Source organism: Myotis lucifugus, unplaced genomic scaffold (genome assembly GCF_000147115.1).
Source record: "Myotis lucifugus unplaced genomic scaffold, Myoluc2.0 scaffold_97, whole genome shotgun sequence".
Classification (NCBI taxonomy): Eukaryota; Metazoa; Chordata; class Mammalia; order Chiroptera; family Vespertilionidae; genus Myotis; species Myotis lucifugus.
In genome coordinates, this window is record NW_005871145.1 from 575,800 (window position 1) to 583,166 (window position 7,367).

The window sequence follows — 7,367 nt, forward strand, 5'->3', positions numbered from 1 at the left end:
CATAGTTATTTTTACTGAAAAAAAATAGTATGAGAAGTAAGGATGTCTGTATCTTAAAATGTTCATATGTAGAATGGGAATAGCACTACCTACTAACATTGACTTGTTAAAATAATTCAACAAAATAATTCATATAAATTTCACTGCCCAGTGTCTGGTCCACAATAAATAGTACCTTCCCTTATTATTATCACTGAAATGGAAAAAAAACATGAAACAGATTCTCTGATTATAGAAAAGGCTCAGGCCATTCGCCTAAGACATTCATTTTTTATTTTCCTCTCAACTCCTCTCACATCTTTAATATTTCTTAGCCTTCCTTAAACTGGATGTCCCAGCCAAGTTGCTTCGTTTACAAAGCTTATGGATGCTAACTTTACTAGGGAGTTCTCAAGGTGGGGGCGGGGGGGGGGAATCCCTTGAGAACTCCCTAGTTAAGGGGTAGGGGGGGAGGAGGCATATGTAATACTCTTTGTGATACTTTAAGCAATAAAACAAATTTTTTTTTAAGAAGTAACAATCCAATGTCCTTAAAGATGAATATAAGATATTTTTATGGGAAACAAAATGACTTTGCAGTCTTTGATGCATATCTTTCAGCATGCTGAGTGCAGTATTATTTGATGTAGATGGTAGAAAAATATCCAGAATACCTCAGGATTTACCCTCTTGTCCATTAAAGACCTAAAGTTTCTAGATCCCGAGTCTACCTAACATAGCTCAATCGTCTCTGGTAACTTTCTTATTTGTTTTAATACCAAAGCTTTCCTGCCTGGGGTAGATAACAGTGCTCTATCAAGAGCTTTTGTAAGGCCTGGCCGGCGTGGATCAGTGGTTGAGTGTCAACCTATGAATCAGGAGGTCATAGTTTGATTCAACATGCCAGTGTTGCGGCCTTGATCCCTGGTGAAAGGCGTGCAGGAGGGAGCTCATCAATGCATCAATGATTCTCTCTTATCATGGATGTTTCTCTCTCTCTCTCTCTCTCTCTCTCTCTCTCTCTCTCTCTCTCGGAAACGGGGCTAAGATCTCCGCGTATGCCTTCAACAAGAACCGGGGAAGGGGCTCGGGTCCGCTGCTGCACGAGTTGCTGTGGGAGCGGCACAGGGGCGGCATCGCTCCCAGGTTCACGATGATCGAGAAGCAGCTCCGGGAGTTCAACATCTGCTGGCGCTGCCAGGTGGCCCTGTACTGCGGCTCGCAGTGCCAGCAGAAGGACTGGCCCGCCCACAAGAAGCACTGTTGGGAGATGCGGCGCTCCTTCCAGCAGGAGCTCGAGCCAGAGCGGTGACTGGGCAGCGGCAGCACGATCCCGCGGCTCCAGGCCTGCCCTGGGCACCGCGGACACGGTATGGGGGAGCCTGGTGTGGAAGAAGCCAGCGCCCGGAGCGGCCCTGGTTGCGGGCACTTGGCGGGGCCCAGCGCTCCCCTGGAAGTGCTCTTCCAGTAGAGACAGCTGGGAGGCTCCCACCAGGATGCTTCTCATTATTTATATGTTAATATGCTTGTAAAAAAAAAAAAATATATATATATATATATATATGAGCTTTTATAAGGAAAAAAATAATATGAGCTTTCATAAGGAAAAGAGAACACACTGCATGGGAAAGTGACTTGTGACTGCTACATGTGGTGGAAATACAGACTATTGTTTTAGTATGCCCAAATCTAGTGCACCAGCTAATGTGGTAACAAGGAAGGACTAGAGGTCAGGAGTGTGTCCACATTTGGGTGTAGTTCAGCCACTCAGTGGAAGATACTGGGAAAATTACATTAGCATGCTATGTTTTTATTTCCCATTTCAAAAATGCAGATAAAATATATGCACTTGTAAAAATAGATATAAAGAGGATTGTATAAGTGCATGTTAAAGAATTGGCTCAAGATTGCAGGTGGAGTCTAGTTATCATCGGCCTAATCCTCATTTAGTGATGAAATTAACAATTAACATCAATAAGAGCCAGGGAAGAGAAGAATTCATTAACACTTCAGTTGTGTTGGGGAATTCCAACAAGCTGGAGAGTGAAGATCAGGATTAGGGAGAAATGAAACTGCAAGAATCCGCCACCTATAATACATGTGAAGTGTGTGCTAGGAGGGCACAAGGGGGAGGATCAGCCTAGAGTCAACACACAAGTCAGAGGAAACCCAACTCAGGCCTATTGTTGATCAGAGCTAGAATACCCAAAGCTTGGACATTGACCCTTGATTCCATTCTGGTTTTTGCTAAGCACTTTGCTGGTGTGAGGCACTGAGGAGAGACACTGGGGACGGGAAGGAACAAAGAGTTTCTGGCCCTTGAAAGAGCAGAGGGTCTTACACAAAGATGACAAACTATTGTCCTGTCTTGCAATGTGTCCCATCCCATCTTCCCAAAATACCAGGAACATGCAACTGTCATTGTTTTAGGTGTGGAGAGGAACTCTCAAACTCAAAAATAAAATGGAAACCAGGAATGATTAAAGAATTGACAAAGAAAAGAGAGGCATCAGACTCAACCTGTGGCTGAATTCACACCTACTGAAGGAGAAATAGAACAAAGAGAAGACTATCAAGTATTTCCTGCTACAGGCATATGAAAGAATCACTTAGAGATTTTGGAAATTAAATATTGGAACTTCAGTAAAATATCTCAGTAGACGGACTGAGTAGCAAAGTGGACACTGCTGACAGATAAATTAGAAAGCTGGATGATCTAGCAGATAATACAAACTGAAGACCAGAGGGGACATATGAAAGAAAAGACAAGAGAACTGAACAACACTGACAAGTTTGAGCATCCACCTAAGTGGCATTCCAGAAAGTGAGAACAGTACAAATGGAGTGATAAAAATAATGTAAAAGGAGGAAAAGGAAAGGAAAGGCAGAAGTTGCAGAAGAAGCAGAAAATTTTCCAAAAGTGAAGAATGGCTTAAGATTGAAAGAATGCACTTCAGACTGAGTGTGAAAAGAACTCATTAGACATATTACTGTGCAATTTCAGAGCACCGGAGATGAAGACAAGATCCCACTACTTCCAGAGAGAGGGAACAGACTGGGTATGGTCAGAAGACTAAGAATCACACTGACTTCAGACTTCTCACCAACAGCTCCAGGTACCTAGTAAACAGAGAAGTGAAATAAACGTTATCAGGTTTTAGGCCAACACACATAAAGGAAGAAAAAACATTTGGAATAAAGTACACAGCATAGGTAATCTATACTAATAAAAGGGTAATATGCTAATTAGACCGGAAGTCTTCCAGATGTCCATTTGGACAAAGCCACACCAGTTCAGTGGCTGCGAGGGCCAGGGCTCAGGCAGCTGTAAGCCCGGCGGCTGGGAGGCCCGGGGCTCAGGTAGCCGTGGCGGTCAGCAGTGGCAGCAGCAGCAGGGTGAGGGGAGCGGCACCTTCTCCTGATTGGCCTGGTCGCCTCCACAGAGGGAGGTCAAACTGTGTCTTAGGCCCACTCCCTGTGAGAGGGGGCAGGCTGGGCTGAGGGGATCCCCCCATCCCCAGTGCAGGAATTTTCATGCATCAGGCCTCTAGTATAGTCAATAATGTTGTATTATCCATGTTTGATGTTAGATGGGTACTAGACTGATCAGCATGATGACTTCATAAAATATTATATAAATGTCTTACTAATATGTTGTTCACCTGAAACTAATATAATATTGTATGGAAAATGTAATTGAAAAATTAAGAATAAAGAAAATGTACTAATAAAATAAAAAATGTTCAGTACATTAGAAAATATGACAAAACAGCATTTAATTAGAAGAGCAATTTTTTTAAAAAACTTGGACATATGATTAGTTCAGTAAGTTTAACACACGGAGATTCTCACTTTCTAGCTTTTAAAATGAGGTATAATTTACAAGCACACAGATCTTATGTTACAATTCCGTGGGGTTGAAACAAGTTTACACTCATAAAACCTATGTAATTTTCAAAGAAAAAGGACAATATTATCACTTCTGATAGCACTTCATAAATGTTAGCATATTTAACTTAAAAATGAAAACACCAGTAAGAGTGGGCACTATAATTCCCTACCTGTAGATGAGGAAACTGAAGCACAGAGATTAGACAACTGGACAAACACTAGTAAATGGATGCAACCCTGGGACACAAGCAGATTCCCAAACCTGTAGAACCAGCTTTCTGAATATGCCACCAAGAGGGAGGGACTGCCTCTGGGTCCCACACCAGCTAACAGAAATTTCCCACTCCTGCCAGCCTTTATAAGGGCAAGTCCTGCATTAAGTGCTTCAGCTTAATGATTTCTATAGAAAATTTACCAAAACACGCTTTGCAGGTCTGAGCTGTGCATGCAAAGATAAAGGGGATTTTATATTCTGGGAAAGTCTGCTGCCTCTCATTTGTTCCTGGGGACCAGTCTGCGTGGAGTTCACCTTCCAGGTGAGAACTCATTTCACTGGAAAGAACCACTGCTTTGGGAAACCCACCCCCCCTTCTCCCTTTTCTCCTACAACAAATGACCTTGGTGGTTTTACAGAAGTGTTGAGTTTATTTAGTGATACTTGGACCGTGGGAAAGGGAGTCTATTCCCTTTGAGAGAAAACGTTTCTGCACCTACTATCTACACAGCAGATGCACAGTGGAAAAATTCTCAGGAGGACTAAGTCAGTTCTTCATTCTGAACAAATAAAAGTTACGAAGGGATTTTGGAAGCTGGTGGGTGAAGGGAGAGGTAATAACATTGGCAAGAAAGGATTCTTGGTCCAAGTAACATTAATTTAGCACCTAGTGTATAGAGATATTATGCAGACATTATTTTGTTTTTTTGGGGGGGGGGGGTGGGGGAAACAGTCTAAAGGAGGCAGCTTGTTCTTGGGATAAATGTTAACCAGGAGAATAAAGTACTCTATTAAAATCAGAAAGAAAATATTCAGACCAGATGTACTATTCATTTAAATCATGTGTGTGGACTCCAGCTGGCAGGAAGGCAGTTCTCACCTGAGTCCTTGCTGGTGGATAGGTGCCGTCAGACATGCCCTCCAACAGGCCCGGAGCAATCGGGAGGCGCAGGAGGACCACGTACAGCAAAGACCAACTCAAGGTCCTTTTCGAGGCCTTTGAAAAGGACCCAGATCCTGATATTACTGTCTGAGAAGAACTAGCCAAGCAAATCCAAATTCCTCAGTCAAGAATCCAGGTATGGTAAAAAGAAAAAAAAGGAAAATAAAAATAAATCCTGTGTGTGTATGTGTGTGGGTGGTGGGGGGGGGGGGCGCGAAGGAGGTAATTTAAAAGATTTTATCTATAGTGCTCTGACCATAAAATAGGTTTTTTAAATTTTAAAATTTTGTTTAATATGTTTGAATATTATTTAAAGCTTAAAAACAAGCATTTCTTTTCATCCAGCAATTACACTTCTAAAAACTTTATCTTAAGAAAATAAACATGGATGCATATTAACAGAATCTGTTCAACAGAAAATTATTAACAAAAGAGAAACACAGTTAGCAACCCTAATGTCCAATAATAGGAGACTGGTTCAAAATATGTATGGTACATGCCTGCAATGAAATAATAAAAATAGAATATCTGTAATTTATAATAATGAAATATATATTCACTATATATAGATATTTTTTAACATTCATGTTCTAAAATATTTGATGACATCGATTCTGTCATTTTAAATTTAAAACAAGTTAGAAAATTATATATATATATATATATATATATATAACATGCCCTTATTTTTGTAAAAAATAAAGCAATGTGTAAAAACAAATGGATACATAGTCTCAAGTTAATATGTATCCATATTAACTGGATACTGCAATTTTTCTTTTCTTTATAAAATAGTTTTTAATATTTTATTTTCCCTTCTAAATTTTACTTTCTATATTCTTAAAATTCTCATGTATATTGCATATTGAATTGTATAAGCACAGTTATATATACAATAATAAAAAACGATGTACTATTTTCTGTTCCACATTTTCTCCTTTTGTTTTAATACTGTCCCTTGTGCATGCCTGTGTTGTATCATAGTTCTTATGGTAATGGCTCCTTGCAGTTGCAATATACTAACAGGTCATAATTTACATAACCTTATTCCAGTGACAAAAGAGATTGTGTCTTATTTTTTTCCTATTTGTTGATGTTGCTTTATAAAAGTACTCTTTACAACTCATTTTCCTTGTTTGAGTTGTCCCTTTTGAAGACATTTCCAGTAAGGGGAAGACTGGGTCTAAAGCACCTTCTTTGTGGACTTTGCCCACTGCCAAGGCTGAAAGCTCACATAAGCTGTTTTAGAGCCACTTCAAGTTTCAGAAACGTTTAAGATGAAGAAAATGTTCTCTCTCTTAAGTATGATGAAGGTTTCATAGGCTTATAATGTGTTCAATCTGTAGACTTGTTCACATTATGTGCTTTTAATTGTGCCTATTTAACTACTCAGTGTGCCCTAGCCGATTTGGCTCAGTGCCCTAGCCCCGTGGTCGGCACACTGAGGCTCTCGAGCCCCTTGAGTGTGGCTCTTTCTAAGCCTTAGGAGTACCCTAATTAAGTTAATAACAATGTACCTACCTATATAATTTAAGTTTAGAAAATTTGGCTCTCAAAAGAAATTTCAATAGTTGTACTGTTGATATTTGGCTCTGTTGACTAATGAGTTTGCCGACCACTGCGGCCTAGCCGGTTTGGCTCAGTGAATAGAGGTTGGCCTGCGGACTGAAGAGTCCCAGGTTTGATTCAGGTCAAGGGCACATGACTGGGTTGTGGGCTCAATCCCCAGAAGGGGGCATGCAGGAGGCCTTTGATCAATGATTCTTTGTCATCATTGATGTTTCTGTCTCTCCCTCTCCCTTCCTCTCGGAAATCAATAAAAATATAATTTAAAAATAAAATAAATTACTCATCTTTAAAGTTGTTTTTAAAAGAGACAACAAAAATCATAACGATGCTAGAAAAGACTTTACTCTCCTCCATCTGAGCAGTAGTGTTAAGGGGGATAAAATGGCTGTTATTTTCCCTCAAAGGACTGACAAGCAACTGAGGGTGTGGGACAGGACACGGAAAAGTCAAGAACATTCACTTGTGCAATTTCAAACCTGCTCAAATATCAGGTGCCAAAGAGTAAATGAGATCTTTAGAACCAGAAATATTTTCCCATTGAAAACAACCACCACTGGTCCCATCTCTATAGTCTCTGTAGTTGTTCATTCACAAAGGACATGTGTTTCTGAAACAGAAAGAAGGAAGGAAGGAAGGAAGGAAGGAAGGAAGGAAGGAAGGAAGGGAGGGAGGGAGGGAGGGAGGGAGGGAAGGAGGGAGGAAGGAAGGAAAGAAAGAAAGAAAGAAAGAAAGAAGAAAGAAAGTAAGATAGAAGAAGAGAAAGAAAAGAAA

The 7,367-nt window shown here is 40.4% G+C and overlaps 1 protein-coding gene across 5 annotated transcripts in view; it reads left to right on the forward strand.

Annotated features, from left to right (window-relative positions):
• Window positions 1-1,283: 1,283 nt before the first annotated feature.
• LOC102441742 (glycine N-acyltransferase-like) overlaps window positions 1,284-7,367 on the forward strand; it is a 16,993-nt gene continuing 10,909 nt past the window's right edge. Inside the window, exons 1-2 of one of the 5 annotated variants that reach the window (XM_023756554.1) lie at window positions 4,240-4,406; window positions 4,943-5,163. The gene's annotated coding sequence lies outside the window, so the exon portion shown is untranslated. Of the gene's footprint in view, window positions 1,350-4,239; window positions 4,407-4,942; window positions 5,164-7,367 lie in introns of those variants that run through there. The other 4 variants (XM_023756555.1, XM_014458495.2, XM_023756556.1 and 1 more) reach the window with 4 other exon arrangements.